The 17021-nt window shown below is 40.2% G+C and overlaps 1 long non-coding RNA gene across 1 annotated transcript in view; it reads right to left on the reverse strand.

The window, feature by feature from the left end:
- Positions 1 to 14191, reverse strand: part of LOC141544241 (uncharacterized) — a 36686-nt gene extending 22495 nt beyond the window's left edge. The window contains exons 1-2 of the long non-coding RNA XR_012482568.1: positions 13519 to 14191; positions 2509 to 2588 (exon numbers count right to left, since the gene is read on the reverse strand). This is a non-coding gene — a long non-coding RNA (uncharacterized LOC141544241). The remainder of the gene's footprint in view (positions 1 to 2508; positions 2589 to 13518) is intronic.
- Positions 14192 to 17021: the final 2830 nt, after the last annotated feature.

Here is a 17021-nt window from a genome sequence, read left to right on the forward strand (position 1 = left end):
GAGTGGCTTGGGTTCAGGACATAAGTAATGAGCAAACTGCCTGTCTCTGCACAAATATTCCAACCTGAAATGACAGAGGTTATTAGAGAGGAGTAAATGACATAACAGAAAATGGTCATATGTGATGTCCTGACTATTTCACAAACCATTACTAGGATAAAAGGCCAGGAGTCTCAACAGCCATGCCCTCTGTAAAAGGGTGAGGTTGGGGGGCAAAAGAGAGAGAGAGAAAGTGAGAGAAAGAGAAGGGAGGAGGAGGGGAGCGGGGAGAGAGGAGAGAGGGGAGAGGGAAGAGAAGAGAGATCTGGTAGCCACAAAGTCCCCAGAATAACCTGGAACTTGGCCAGCCAAGGGGCTGGCTAGTTTTTCTCATCTTCAAGAAGCTCTTAGAGGTAAAAAGCTTGATGACAGAAACTTTTCTGGGGGTCGCTATTGCCAAGTATGTATAGAAAGAGGAATGAGAGAGTTTGTATTTGGGATAAGGTGTGTATTTTTATTGGAAATCACTGGTCTAGAGATGAATGAGAGAGAGAGAGAGAGAGAGAGAGAGAGAGAGAGAGAGAGAGACATTCCTTGTGCCAGCAATAGATAGATGGACATGATGCTTGTTCCTCTTCCTCAATGGGGGAGCAGCTAGGATACATGTTAGATCATGAGAGAACCCTCTTCTGTAGATCCTATGGAGATAATAGAAAACCATCTGAGACTCACCTACAAGAGAAATGTGTTTTGTTGTTATCCTGAAGAACCTCCTCTGTTCTTAAGTGAAAGTAAGATATGGAAGGACTCAATGAACTGAGCCTGGGAGTAAGGGACCTGAGTTTCAAATTGTGTTTCAAACAGAACTATGTCTCCCTGAGGCAAACCACCTGATTGCCTCTGATTCCTCACAGGGTTGATGTATGGATCAAAGGAGATAGTACATTGGGTGTTGAGTACAGTACAAAAAAACAGAAGAGATGTGTTTCCTCTCCCTTTTCTTTCTCCCTGAAACTGCCTTCAGGTCCTCATTGCTTAAAACATTCAAAACAATTCCCCCATCACATGATGATCAAGCTGAACCATTAGAGACTTGTGGGTCCCCCTTAGCTGGACAAGAGATGGGCAGCAGCAAAGTTCTTAACTTTTTTCTGACAATTAGTGGAGTCTATCCCACCCTTCTCCAAACCATATTTTAAATTCATAAAATTTTCTGCAATTTCAAAATGTTTATTGATTCCATTTTTTTTTAATTGGAGAACATGGGCACAAATATGCATTCTACCTGTGAATATCCAATATAGAAGTGGAAAATCCCTTTATCCTTGTACTTACATAGTCAATATGTCATTTCTTCTTAGAAAGCTAGTGTGCAAGAAAAAATCTGATCATGAGGGAAAAGTCTAAACCTAAGGAAAAAATTAGGAATCTGTGTCAGATAGGGTACTGGACCCCCTGAGCCAAATTGACTACTCAGATATATGTCCAGATACCACCAGAAAGCATGTATTCTGTCCTTGCAATCACTCTGAGCAGCCCAGCATGGCCTGGGGCCCTAGGCAGGAAATAGGGAGTACATTAGCAAAAGACTTATGTTCATTTGATGCACTGAAAAGGAAGTAACCTTTGACCAATGGTCAGTAATGCTATTTACATCCTGTGGGATGTAAATTTTGGATGCCATTTTGAAACTTAGGGAGGGAGGAAGGCAGAAAGGGAAGAAGGGAGGAAGAAAGGAAGAGAGGAAGGAAGAAAAGAAAGAATGAAGGAGGGAGAGAGGGAGTATGTGGGATAGTGTAACCCCTTACTTAAAATGAATATTTAGAGATTTCTCAAAGTGAAGATTAGAAGGTTTATTAGAGAGAGAAGGGGGCAATCTACTCACTGAATGTTCAGAGAAAGGAAGCCAATTTCACAGAAGTTAAGAGTGGTTATTTAGTCATAAACCCACAGGAACCCATAACCCCTTTCCCTTATCTGGTTAATTTTCACTGCTTGTTCGATGCTTGCTCAAGTGGAAGTGGTAAATGTGTTACAAAGGTTTGCTAAATTCAAGTCAAGCTGATATGGTTTGACTGATTGACATTGCAGGTGTGTTTGCTTAAGTTTGCTGTGGTTAGCCACTGGCTTCGACTGGGTCAGCCTGCCTCATGATGTCTTTCCCTTTCCCTTTGTGGTATCTCTCCTAACTCCACTAGGCTTTCTGACCCCACTTCTCCTCAGAGTTAACTCTTTCAGGGTGCTAAGTCCCTTTCAAGATTCAGCCTGACAGCTAAGGACATGCCCAAACCTCATATGAGGTTTCCTTTCTCCTGGCAAATAGCAAGTTCCACTAAAGAATTTACTTTTTCTTTCCATCATTAATCATTAAAATCTTTTTCTCTGCTTGGGTTATTATTGATCTTGCTAACAATCCCTACAACTGAGGTGTTTCAGGAATTTATTTTTTTGCAATTTTAATCTAGCTCACAGAAAACAAAACAAAAAAACATGACACAGACATTCTACACTGAGAAACATTCTACACACCTTCTGTTTCCTGATTCCTTTCCCTTTGCTCATATGGTCTCTTCTTCATTCACCAACTTCATTCACCAGGAGAGAAGAGCCTGTTCCAAAAGAAAAAATCATTTTTATTCTGATTTTTGTATTGAACCCTTAGATTCCAACACTGTAAAAATGTCTGACCTCAAGGGCCAGGAGCAAGTCATTCCTGTCCAGTCTGTGAATAAGTAAAAGGACCAGGAGGAACCATCATGGGTGAAAAATTTGAGTTTTGCAGTTCGTCCCCTGATCCTGGCAGCTCCCCTATTAATGCTGAACCATGCCCACCTATTTACCTTCATGACCATAAGGAAACCACCCAAGCCTTTCCTAATGCTCCTCCCAAGAGGACAGCTAAAATCCATCCTGCCTTGCTCCCCCCAATCCAAGGCTACTTCCAAGACTATCCCCAAACCCTCCTCCCAAAGGCCCCAGGGAGAAGGATCTGGACAACAAAGTCCATTTTGTGGCCTTTGTAAGGCATTCTCATGTGGGGATTCTCAGGAAAATATTCCAGAATAGCCTCTTTAACTCTAGCTCTACCAATTTCTCCCACAAACTTTGTGCCTCAGGGCAAATAGAGATAGGTTAAAATGGAAGACTTGGAGCAGAACAAAGTCCTTCAGATAACCCAAAAAGATGTGAGGAAAGCCATTGGGCTGAGGATGAACCTGTCTGAAGTGCCAACACCTCCAGGTTAAATCCACAGAAACAAGTGGGGACCCCTCAGCTCTCTTAAGTGTGTCTGGAACCTCAGCGGAACCATAGACTTTCATCTCCCAGACTGTTTGTCATTTTGAATTCTTGAGTTCTGGAGGCCTGAGTGAAACTAGGCTGATTAGGATTGCCACAAGTTTTAGCAGTGCCACTGAGAACCTGAGAACTGGCCCTGATGGGAAGGAACCAGCACCAGGTGGGTGCAGAGGCAGGGGGACAGGGATGCTGCTGGCTGCCTGTACTTGGAGGAGTGGGGAACTCTTGGTTGGGGTTCCTGGTCAGAGGGCAGAGGAAGCTTGAGGAACCATCTCCCCACACCACAAATAAAGGTGCTCAACACTATTTTCTTGCAGTATTGTGAAAAATCAGATTTAAAAAACAAAATGCCACAATAGCTAAACACACACACACACACACACACACACGAATTGGGGGGGGGGACAGGGTGCTAGATCCCCTGAGCCAAATTGAGTACTTGGAATATTTCCATATACAGACAGAAAATATGCATTCTGTCCTTGCATGGAGAGGTCCTTGTAAGGTGAGGTCCAAATTATACACAAAGGGCTGTCAAAATATGCATGCCCTTGATCCAGCAGTGTTTCTACTGGGCTTGTATCCCAAAGAGATCTTAGAGGTAAAGGGACCCACATGTGCAAAAATGTTTGTGGCAGCCCTTTTGTAGTGACAAGAAGCTGGAAACTGAGTGGATGCCCATCAGTGAGAGAATGAATGAATAAGTGATGGTATTTGAATGTTATGGAATATTATTGTTCTGTAAGAAACGATCAGGAGGAGGATTTCAGAAAGGCCAGGAGAGACTTACAGGAACTGATGGGATCCAGGAGATTCTACATGGCAACAAGATGATTATATGATCAATTCTGATGAATGTAGCTCTTTTCCACAATGACATGATTCAGATCAGTTCCAATGGTCTTATGATGAAGAGAGCCATCTCTACCCAGAGAGAGGATTGTGGGAACTGAGTGTAAATCACAGCATAGCATTTTCACTCTTTTTTTTTTTTTTTTTATGGTAAGAACCTTTTTTTATTTATTTATTTATTTATTTATTTTTTATTTTTTTAAATTTTTTTTATTATATATATATATATTTTATAATATTATCCCTTGTATTCATTTTTTCCAAATTACCCCCCCTCCCTTATTCCCTCCCCCCGACGACAGGCAATACCATACATTTTACATGTGTTACAATATAGTCTAAGTACAATACATGTGTGTGAATATCATTTTCTTGTTGCACAATAAACATTAGAATCCGAAGGTACATGCAACCTGGGCAGACAGATATTAGTGCTAACAATTTACATTCCCCTCCCAGTGTTTCTTCTCTGGGTGTATCTACCTCTGTCCATCATTGATCAACTGGAAGTGAGTTGGATCTTCTTTATGTTGAAGATTTCCACTTCCATCAGAATACATCCTCATACAGTATTGTTGTTGAAGTATACAGTGATCTTCTGGTTCTGCTCATTTCACTCAGCATCAGTTGATTTAAGTCTCTCCAACCCTCTCTGTATTCCTCCTGCTGGTCATTTCTTACTGAGCAATAATATTCCATAACTTTCATATACCACAATTTACCCAACCATTCTCCAACTGATGGACATCCATTCATCTTCCAGTTTCTAGCTACAACAAAAAGAGCTGCCACAAACATTTTGGCACATATATGTCTCTTTCCGCTCTTTAGTATTTCTTTGGGATATAATCCCAGTAGTAGCGCTGCTGGGTCAAAGGGTATGCACAGTTTGATAACTTTTTGGGCATAATTCCAGATTGCTCTCCAGAATGGCTGGATTCTTTCACAACTCCACCAGCAATGTATTAGTGTCCCAATTTCCCCACATCCCCTCCAACATTTGTCATTATTTGTTCCTGTCATCTTAGCCAATCTGACAGGTGTGTAGTGGTATCTCAGAGTGGTCTTAATTTGCATTTCTCTGATCAGTAGTGATTTGGAACACTCTTTCATGTGAGTGGATATAGTTTCAATTTCTTCCTCTGAGAATTGTCTGTTCATATCCTTTGACCATTTATCAATTGGAGAATGGTTTGGTTTCTTATAAATTATGGTCAGTTCTCTATATATTTTGGAAATGAGACCTTTGTCAGAACCTTTGTTTTTAAAAATATTTTCCCAATTTGTTACTTCCCTTCTAATCTTGTTTGCATTAGTATTATTTGTACAGAAACTTTTTAGTTTGATGTAATCAAAATCTTCTATTTTGTGATCAATAATGATCTCTAGTTCTCCTCTGGTCATAAATTCCTTCCTCCTCCACAAGTCTGAGAGGTAGATTATCCTCTGTTCCTCTAATCTATTTATTATCTCCCTCTTTATGCCTAAATCATGGACCCATGTTGATCTTATCTTGGTATATGGTGTTAAGTGTGGATCCATATCTAGTTTCTGCCATACTAATTTCCAGTTTTCCCAACAGTTTTTTCCGAATAATGAATTTTTATCCCTAATGTTGGAATCTTTGGGTTTGTCAAAGATTAGATTGCTATAGATGTACCCTTTTTTGTCCTTTGTATCTAATCTGTTCCACTCATCTACCGGTCTATTTCTTAGCCAATACCAAATGGTTTTGGTGACTGCTGCTATATAATATAGCTTTAGATCAGGTACACTTAGACCACCTTCCTCTGAGTTTTTTTTCATTAGTTCCCTTGCAATTCTTGACCTTTTATTCTTCCATATGAATTTTGTTGTTATTTTTTCTAGGTCATTAAAATAGTTTCTTGGGAGTCTGATTGGTATAGCACTAAATAAATAGATTAGTTTGGGGAGTATTGTCATCTTTATTATATTCGCTCGGCCTATCCAAGAGCACTGAATGTCTTTCCAATTATTTAAATCTGATTTTATTTTTGTGGCAAGTGTTTTGTAATTTTTCTCATATAATTCCTGACTTTTCTTTGGTAGATGGATTCCCAAATATTTTATACTCTCAACATTTGTTTGGAATGGAATTTCTCTTTGTATCTCTTGCTGTTGCATTTTGTTAGTGATATATAAAAATGCCGAGGATTTATGTGGATTTATTTTGTATCCTGCCACTTTGCTGAAATTTTGAATTATTTCTAGTAGCTTTTTAGCAGAGTCTTTGGGGTTCTCTAAGTATACCATCATGTCATCTGCAAAAAGTGATAGTTTAATTTCCTCATTTCCTACTCTAATTCCTTGAATCTCTTTCTCGGCTCTTATTGCCGAGGCTAGCGTTTCTAGTACTATATTGAATAGTAATGGTGATAGTGGGCAACCTTGTTTCACTCCTGATCTTACTGGGAAAGGTTGCAGTTTATTTCTATTGCATATTATGCTTACTGACGGTCTTAAATATATACTCCTGATTATTCTAAGGAATAATCCATTTATTCCTATACTCTCAAGAGTTTTTAGTAGGAATGGATGTTGGATTTTGTCAAATGCTTTTTCTGCATCTATTGAGATGATCATATGGTTCTTATTAATTTGATTATTAATATGGTCAATTATATTAATAGTTTTCCTAATATTAAACCAGCCCTGCATTCCTGGAATAAATCCTACTTGATCATAGTGTATTATCTTGGAGATGATTTTCTGAAGTCTTTTTGCTAATATCTTATTTAAGATTTTAGCATCAATATTCATTAAGGAGATTGGTCTATAATTTTCTTTCTCAGTTTTCGATCTACCAGGTTTAGGTATCAGTACCATGTCTGTGTCATAAAAGGAATTTGGTAGGACTCCTTCATCCCCTATTTTTTCAAATAATTTATATAACATTGGGGCTAATTGTTCTTTAAATGTTTGGTAGAATTCACATGTGAATCCATCTGGCCCTGGGGATTTTTTCCTGGGGAGTTGATTAATAGCTTGTTCTATTTCTTTTTCTGAAATGGGACTATTTAAGCAATTTATCTCCTCCTCTGTTAATCTAGGGAGCCTATATTTTTGGAGGAAGTCATCCATTTCACTTAAGTTATCAAATTTATTGGCATAAAGTTGGGCAAAGTAACTCCTTATTATTTCTCTAATTTCCTCTTCATTGGTGGAAAGATCCCCCTTTTCATTTGTAAGACTATCAATTTGATTTTCCTCTTTCTTTTTTTTGATCAAATTTACCAAAGGTTTATCTATTTTATTGGCTTTTTCATAAAACCAACTCTTGGTTTTATTTATTAATTCAATAGTTTTTTTACTTTCAATTTTATTGATTTCTCCTTTTAATTTTTGTATTTCGAGTTTAATTTTTGGTTGGGGGTTTATAATTTGGTCTTTTTCTAGCCTTTTAAGTTGTAAGCCCAATTCGTTAATCTTCTCTTTCTCAATTTTCTTCAAATAAGCCTCTAAAGATATAAAATTTCCCCTTATTACCGCTTTAGCTGCATCCCAAAGATTTTGATATGATGTCTCATCATTATCATTATCTTGGGTGAAATTGTTAATTGTTTCTATAATTTGCTCTTTCACCCAGTCATTCTTTAAGATGAGATTATTCAGTTTCCAATTACTTTTTGGTCTATTTACCCCTAACTTTTTACTGAATGTAGCTTTTATTGCATTGTGATCTGAGAAGAAGGCATTTATTATTTCTGCCTTCCTACATTTAATTTTGAGATCTTTATGTCCTAGTATATGGTCAATTTTTGTATAGGATCCATGAACTGCTGAGAAGAAAGTATATTCCTTCCTATTACCATTCAGTTTTCTCCAAAGGTCTATCATACCTAGTTTTTCTAATGTTCTATTTACTTTTTTAATTTCTTTCTTGTTTGTTTTGTGGTTTGATTTGTCTAAATCTGAGAGTGCAAGGTTGAGATCTCCCACTATTATAGTTTTACTGTCTATTTCTTCTTGCAGTTCTCTTAACTTTTCCTTTAGAAAGTTAGATGCTATACCACTTGGTGCATATATGTTTAGTATTGATATGGCTTCATTATTTATGCTACCTTTCAGCAGGATATAGTTTCCTTCCTTATCTTTTTTAACGAGATCTACTTCTGCTTTTGCTTGATCTGAGATAAGGATAGCTACCCCTGCTTTTTTGGCTTTACCTGAAGCATAATAGGCTCTGTTCCAACCTTTTACCTTTACTCTGTATGTATCTCCCTGCTTTAAGTGTGTTTCCTGTAGGCAACATATTGTAGGGTTCTGCTTTTTGATCCAATCTACTATCCGTCTCCGTTTGATGGGATCGTTCATCCCATTTACATTTACAGTTAAAATTACTAATTCTGTATTTCCTGCCATCGTATTATCCCCAGATTATGCTTTTTTCCCTTGACCCCCCTGATCCCCCTCCCCGATATTTAATTTACAGACCCCCCTTGTGACGCGCAACCCTCCCTCTTTTTTTTTTTTTTTTTTTTTTTTTTTTTAGGATCCCTCCCCCCTCCCTCCAAGTCCCTTCACTTATTCTCCTTTTCCTTTTCCCTTTTCCTCTCCCCCCTTTTAATGAGGTGAGAGAAAATTCTCTGAAAAACAAATATGTTAATTATTTACTCTTTGAGCCTCTTCTGATGAGAGTAAGATTCACACAATGATTCTCCCCCTCACTAAGTTCCCTCAGATATGGTGTATTTTCTATGTCTCTTCCTGGGATGTAGTTTCCCTCTTTTTATCACTCCTTCCCCTTTTTCTGAACCGACCTCCTTCCCTTTACTACACCCCCCTTTTTTTCTTTTATATCAGTAAAATCAAATTATCCTTGAGTATTTTTTATATACCCACAACAGAGTTACAGTTCTCAAGGGTTCTGTGTACCTTTTTCTGTTTCTCTTCAGTCTTGTGGATGTAGATCAAATTTTTTGTTTAAGTCTGGTTTTTTTCTTAGAAACATATAGAATTCCTCTGTTTCATTGAATGACCATCTTCTTCCGTGGAAAAAGATGCTAAACTTAGCTGGGTAGTTCATTCTTGGTTGCAGTCCTTGATCTTTTGCCTTACGGAATATCAGGTTCCAGGCCCTTCTATCTTTTAATGTGGAGGCAGCCAGATCTTGGGTGACCCTTATTGTGGCACCTTGGTATTTAAATTGTTTTTTTCTAGCTGCTTGCAGGATTTTCTCCTTTGTGTGGTAATTCTGCAGCTTAGCCACAATATTCCGTGGTGTTCTTTTTTTAGGGTCTATTTCAGAAGGAGTTCGATGAATTCTTTCCACATCTACTTTCCCTTCTGTTTCTATTATCTCTGGACAGTTCTCTTTGATAATTTCCTGTAAAATAGAATCTAGGCTCTTTTTTTGGTCATAGTTTTCTGGAAGTCCAATAATCCGCAGATTATCTCTCCTAGATCTATTTTCCAGGTCTATAGATTTTCCCAGTAAGTATTTGACGTTGTTCTCCAGCTTCTCATTTTTTTTGTTTTGTTTGACTGATTCTTGGGTTCTCTGTGAATCATTCATTTCTATTTGTTCCATCCTGACTTTTAAGGAGTTATTTTCTTCTTTCACAGTTTTTAGTTCTTTTTGTAAATGCCCAATTTCGTTTTTAAATGAATTATTTTGCTCTATTGAATTTTTTTCCATTTCCCTAATTTTTTTTTTGAGAATTATTTTCTTTTTCCAATTCAGAAATTCTATTTTCTTGAGACTTTTTTATCTTTTCCAATTCAGAAATCCTACTTTCCTGTGTTTTTTTAACCTTTTCTAATTCACTAATTTTGTTTCCCTGCATCTCCTGTGAATTCTTTATTTTTTCCAACTCCAATTTCAGGACGTTGTTATTCTCTATCATAACTTCCCTTTCCTTGCCCCATTTTTCTTCGATCTCCCTCAATTTCTTAAGAGCTTCTTCTAGGAGAGAGTTATGTGATGGGGGGCAGGAATCGTTCCCCTTTAGGTTGTTATCTTCTGAATCTTTGCTGTTAACTTCCTCGGGGTTGGGTACCCGCTCTTTCTCTGTATAGAAGGAATCTATAGTTTTTCTAGCTTTTTTGCTCATACTTAAAAAATGTTTTGGGGTCTGTCCCTGGGGTAGGAAATTATTTACTTCTTTACCAGCTTCCTCCCAGACCGGATGGATGCAGCGGCCCCTGCGCCTGCGCTAAGAGAGAGCTCTGGGAGAGAGTTCCCCACCCCCTCCCTGGAAGCGCCTCAGAGGTGATTAGCACTGCTGTGCTTTGAGGGCGTAGAATAGTGAAGACAGCAAGAAGCTCAGCCTATGTGTCCGGGTGGGGAGTGGATGTCTGCAGCAGGTGACGTGAGAAGCCCCTGCGCTCAAACTGGAAGTGTCTGCCAGAAACCGCGGTCCCTAGTTCAAAGGTTCCGCTTCTCTGGGACTTCCTGGAGCTGAGTTCCACTCCCTCCAGCTAAGCTAGGCCGTGTGTGTTGCCTTGGGCCGTATCCACCCACTTGTCAGTCTCTTAACTATTCTCAGGAGGTAGCTGAGGCCACACCCCCTGGTGCCGAGTCACCCCCAGGGTGGGGGGGGGGGGAAATCTAATCTGAGTTTTAAAATATTTTGGCTTTCTCTTCTGAACTGCTCAATAATTAGCAGAGAAGAGCTAACAGCCTGTGCCAGATTCCTTTACCTCAGTGGCTTCTCTGATCCCAGAGCCCCTCCCAGCGCAATGGGCGCAGTGTGCCCCTACCCCACCGTCTGTGCTGGTCTTTCTTATTCCTCCCCTGAGAACTGACCTTTCCTGTTGAAACTCCAGATTCTCTTCAGCTGGTAAGTCGTGCTTCCAGTCCTTGTGGTATCTATCAGTCCTGAGCTAATTTTGAGACTTAATTTATCTAATTGGTTGTGAGGGAGTGAGGACGTTCACTGAGTAGTGTGTTTCTTCTCCGCCATCTTGGCTCCGCCTCTTTTTGTTGTTTTTTGCATACATTTTCTTTCACTTTTTTTTTGATCTGATGCATTTTTGATTTTGTGCAGTAAGATAATTGTATAAATATGTATGTCTATATTGGATTTAACATATTTTCCTATTTAACATATTGAATTGCTTGCCATCTAGTGGAGGGGGGGGGGAGAAGGGGAAATTTGCAACACAAGGATTTGCAAGGCTAAATGTTATCCTTGCATATAATTTGAAAATAAAAAATTTAAAAATTGAGGTCCCAGTACACCAAGTGAGTTGCCCAGCATGGTGGGTGGCCCCAGGCCAAGAACAGAGAATGGGTTAAATAGTAAAAGACTTGGGTTCATGGGATGGACTGAAAAGGAAGTAACCATTGACCAATGGTCAGTTATGCTGTACTTCCTGTGGGTTACATCACTTCCTGAATCTTATACCTAGGGTCCTACAGCCTCTCAAAAATCTCCCCTCCCCGGGCCCATTCAGTCCCTCTTTATTTCAGACTATTGAAGCTTTCTCACTCCAGTCCTAATGCATTTCTTCCACTAGGACATCCTTGTTATCTAGGCCTTCAGGCTGGTCCCGCTCCTCAGGACCTACTGTAATCCTTCTCTCCTTCAGAACTAACCCCTAGACATCAGTGGGAGCTTTCAGGAACCATTTTTGCTAAGAAATTTTGACCCATTCTAGTACTCAAGTTATTAAGCAATCAGATGATAGGATAAAGCTGCATAAGGCAAGGAGCAGGAGTCAAAGACGCCGCTCCCACCAGCTGCCACCCTCTGTCTTGGAAACCCCATTGTCACAGACTCATAATTGGTATCTGACAGCCTGTGTTATCCACAGAACCTCAGCACTGTCCAGGCCTGGAGGCCTCAGGGCTATTATCCCATCCTTCCCACCTCTAGCTGAACAGACCTAGAGAGTCGTTTAGGACAAAGGGATGAACTCTTGGAGCTACTGCAGGCTGACAAAGGGTAAGGGGCTGGCCCTTCCTAGGGGCATCTGGAATGAGGAGGGGAGACCTATGACTTGTAGGGGGTCTCAGCAGCAGGGGGGCTGGGTGCCCAAGTCAAGTGTCAGATGATTTTTTGGGCACTGCCCCCCTTCCTTGCCATTAAGACTAGAAACTGATATTTACATATTATTGTAACACATGGAATTGTCCGACTTGAACTGCATTCCCCTGCTGAGATGTTGCTCCAGAACTGTAGAGGGCCTGACATGTTAATCTGGCAACAAAGAGGCCTCTGTGTGGCCCTAAACAAGGAATGCTGTTAACAACTCCAGGGGTATCAGGAAGAGTCTGGCTCTTGTCTGTAAGAATTTTGAGTCCAGCCAACTGGTGCAGTGTCAGGGGACTCTTGTCCACCATTGTTTCTTCTTCTCCTTCTCCTCACTACAGGTCCTTGCATCTTTTCTTGTCATGTTCAACTTATCCATTCCCAGGTAGGGTCAGTCAAAATCATGGTGCTGAGAACCTTCAAAATTTGAATGCTTGTAGAGAGTGTGGATATGTAGGGCACTGCCCCTCTTCCTTGCCATTAAGACTAGAAATTGAGTCTTACATACCATTGTGAAATACAGGATAGAAAAGATCCCTGCAGATGCCCGTCACTCTGACTCCATCCTTGTCCAAAACTTCCCTGAAGTAGAATTATGCTATCTCACTTCCTGCCACAGGCTACAAGTCCCCATCTATCTAAGAATGGTCCTGCTCCCTTTTCTCATAGGAACTGAGTCAGGATCCAAGGCCGTAAATCCTAGGCTGACTTCTCTCTCTCTCTCTCTTTCTCTCTCTCTCTCTCTCTCTCTCTTTCCCTTCTCTCTCTCTCTCTCTCTCTCTCTCTCTCTCTCTCTCTCTCTCTCTCTCTCTCTCTCTCTCTCTCTCTCTCTCTCTTTCTCTCTCTCTCTCTCTCAAGGGCCAGGAGGAAGTAATTTTGTTGGGTCAGTGAACAAGCAAAAGGAACTAGGGGAACTGTCTTGGGGGAGAAATTTGAGTTTTGCAGTTCTCTTTTGACCCTGGGAGGGCCACTATTAATACTGAACCATGCCTACCTATTTATTTTCATGACTATCAGGAACCAGGCAAATAATTCTATCCTGCCTTGGCCACAGAATCCAAGGCTTCTTTTGAGACTCTCCATAAATCCTCCACTCAGAGATCCCAGGAAGGAGGATATGGACAAAAATGTCCTTACTATGGCTTTCTGAAAGCCTTGGACTGTGGAGGATTCTCTGAAGAAGAGCCTAAACAGTTTTTTCAATTTCAGCTCTTCCAATTTTCCTTAAAAATGGAACTTCAAAATTTTGAATCTCAAGGCCCAGGAGGATGTCATTCCTGTCAGGTCAATGAACAAGCAAAAGGAGTTGGGGGACCAGTCATTTATGAGAAGTTTGTTTCCCACTTTCTCCTCTGGGAACTGTTTTCATTAATGTTGAATCATGTTCACTTACCTCCAAGACCATGGGGACTCCAAGCAAGCCTTTCCTAGTGCTTCTACCAAGAGAACCTGGGAAACTCCATCCTGTCTTGGCCATAGAATCCAAGGCTTCTTCCAAGACTGTTCCCAAACCCTCCACCCAAAGCCCCCAGGAAGGAGCCCCCAGACAAAAAGCTTCTTATTGGAGCTTTGTGACAGCTGTGGCCAATGAAGGATTCTCTGAAGAAGATCCTGAATTGTTTTTTCAATTTCAGCTCTCCCAATTTCCCCCACAAATTGAACAATTTAAAAGTTCCCAATCATTCCTGTCAGGTCAACGAACAAGCAGATGGAGCTGGGAGAACCATCATGGGTGAGAAATTTGAGTTTTACAGTAATTCTTTTGACCCTGGCAGTTCTCCCATTAATGCTGAACCTATGCCCACCTATTTACTTTCATAATTATCAGGAAGCCAGGCAAGCCTTTCCAAGGGCTGTTAGCAAGAGGACCAAATAATTCCATCCTATCTTGACCACAGAATCCAAGACTTCTTTTGAGACTCTCCTCAAACTCTCCATTCAAATCTCCCAGGAAGGAAAGTCCAGACAAAAATGTCCTTGTGAAAGATTTGACCAGTGGAGGATTCTCTGAAGAAGAGCCTAAACATTTTTTTTTCAATTTCAGCTTGACCAATTTCCCTTACAAATTGAACAACTTAAAAGTGTCTAACCTCAAGGAACAGGAGGAAGTCATTCCTATTATGTCAATGAACAAACAAAAAAAGCTGGGGAACAATCATCTGTGAGAAATTTGTTTCCCAGTTCCTCCTCTGGGAACTGTACCTCGATTAATTTTTAACCATGGCCACCTATTTACCTTCAAGACCATAGGGAATCCAGGCAAGCCTTTCCTAGGGCTCCTCCCAAGGGGACCAGGGAAACTTCATCCTATCTTGGCCAGAGAATCCAAGGCTTCTTCCAAGAAGAAGGGGGTTGTCCCCAACCCCTCCACCCAAATCCCCCAAGATGGAGAATATGAATAAAAAATCCTTATTTGGGCATTGTAAAAGCCTTTTGACTGTAGAGGATTCTCAGAAGAAGAGCCTGAATACTTTTTCAATTTCAGCTCTTCCAATTTTCCTCACAAATTGAACAACTTAAAAGTGTGTAACCTCAAGGGCCAAAAGGAAGTCTTTCCTGTTGAGTCAGAAAACAAGCAAAAGGAGCTGGGGGAACCATTGTGGGTGAGAAATTTAAGATTTGAAGTTCCTCTTCTGATCCCGGCAGTGCCCAAATTAATATTGCAAATATGCCCACTTATTTACCTTTATGACCACTGGGAAACCACCCAAACCTTTCCTAATGTTCCTTCCAAAAGGATTGGGAAGCTCCATCCTTCCTTAGCCATAGAATCCAAGGCTTTTTTCCGAGGCTGTCCTCAAATCCTTCACCCAAAGATCCCAGAAAGAAGTTGATTGGCCTAGGGTTAGTTGAGAGGCTTAGAAGGGCTGTGGCAGCTGCTGCTCTAAGGTAGGAGGGGCCCCAAAGACACCAAGATCCTTTCAGAAGTAAGCAAGTCTGAGCTTGCCCCTAATTTATATTAGGCAAGAATTAAGTGCACTAAAGTTGGAAGGGCAAGAGTGATGGGCCCAAAGATTCCTTGGTCCCAGATGGAGGAATGTATTTCCTCCCAGATTTCAGAAGGAATCTGGGAGGGCTTTGAGAGAACCACAAAAAGTTCTCCCGTCAGTCTGAGAAGGGAAAATTGGGCCATTAATTGGATTATTTAATCATAACCAGAACAAGGGAGCAGGAGAGGAGGGAATAATAAGAAAGCAATGTTTAAATAACAAGCCACCAAACTGTCAGGACAGAAGGAAGGTCTCAAAACAGATCTCAAGTTTCCCTACAATCCTCATTACTCTATGGAGGTGGGAGGTGGGTGAGACCATAGTGCAGGAGGAAGACAGAAAATGAAGCCATGTACCTAAAAGGAATTCAAGGAGCTTACCTGCCAGATCCAAAGTTGCCCTGAGTTTGGTTATTGTGATGGAGTAAGAGGGAGCCTGACCAAGCCCCAAACCCTTGCAGGATGACCGGGCATTGGGGGTGCACCTTAACCCCCAGTCTCTCTTTAAGTGCCCCTTCTGAATGCATTTGGGACAAGGGCCTGGGAGTTTGTTCCAAGGACAAATGCCAGCGCAGTGGTCCTGCCGTGATATTAGGACATAAAGACCTCAAAATTAAATGCACAAAGGCAGAAATAGTAAATGCATTCTTTTCAGTCCACGATGCAATAAAAACTACATTCAACAAAAAGCTAAGGGTAAATAGACAAAAAAGTAATTGGAAACTAAATAATCTTATCCTAAAGAATGAATGGGTGAAACAGCAAATCATAGACACAATAATTTCACCCAAAAGAATGACAACAATGAGAAAACATACCAAAATTTGTGGGATGCAGCCAAAGTGGTAATAAGGGGAAACTTTATATCTCTAGAGGCTTACTTGAATAAAATAGAGAAGATCAATGAATTGGGTTTGTAACTTTAAAAGCTAGAAAAAGACCAAATTAAAACCCTCCAATCAAATACTAAACTTGAAATTCTACAATTAAAAGGAAAAATCAATAAAATTGAAAGTAAAAAGAAAACCTATTGAATAAATAAAACTAAGAGTTGGTTTTATGGAAAAAAAACAATAAAATAGATAAACCTTTTGTAAATCTGATTAGAAAAAGGAAAGAGCAAAGTGAAATTGTTAGTCTTAAAAATGAAAAGGGAGAGCTTTCCACTAATGAAGAGGAAATTAAAGCAATAATTAGGAGTTGCTTTGCTCAACTTTATCCCAATAAATTTGATTACCTAAGTGAAATGGATAGTACTTTCAAAAATATAGACTTCCCAGATTAACAGAGGAAGTAAATTGTTTAAATAGTACCATTTTAGCAAAAGAACTAGAACAAGCTATTAATCAACTCCCTAAAAAAAAAAAAAATCCCCAGGATCAGATGGATTCACATGGGAATTCTACCAAATATTTAAAGAATAATTAACTCCAATGTTATATAAACTATTTGAAAAAATAGGGAATGAAGGACTCCTACCAAATCCCTTTTATGACACAGACATGGTATTGATACCTAAATCAGGTAGGTTGAAAACAGAAAGAAATCTCCCTAATGAATATTGATGCTGACTTCCAGCCAACATGGCGGCCAGGAGGCAGACAGTTGCTTGAGCTCTGCATTTTCTCACAGGACTTACTTCATGACAAGCCTTGGAATTAATGCTTGACCAGAAAAGAAACCCAAAAATAATCACCAACAGAAGACATCCTTGAAATTTGCCAGAGAAAGTCTGTGTTTGCTTGGGGGAGGAGACAAACAGACTGGGTGTAGACTGAAGGCAGGCAGCTCACACAGCTAAGACTGGAGGGGGGAGGGGTGCAATCTCTTCCATTTCTGACAAAAGACTTTTACCCCAGTGTGGATGTTCCATCTTGGCAGCAAGCCAGGAGCAGCGGAGAGGGTAT

The sequence above is a fragment of the Sminthopsis crassicaudata genome, chromosome 5, assembly GCF_048593235.1.
Source record: "Sminthopsis crassicaudata isolate SCR6 chromosome 5, ASM4859323v1, whole genome shotgun sequence".
Classification (NCBI taxonomy): Eukaryota; Metazoa; Chordata; class Mammalia; order Dasyuromorphia; family Dasyuridae; genus Sminthopsis; species Sminthopsis crassicaudata.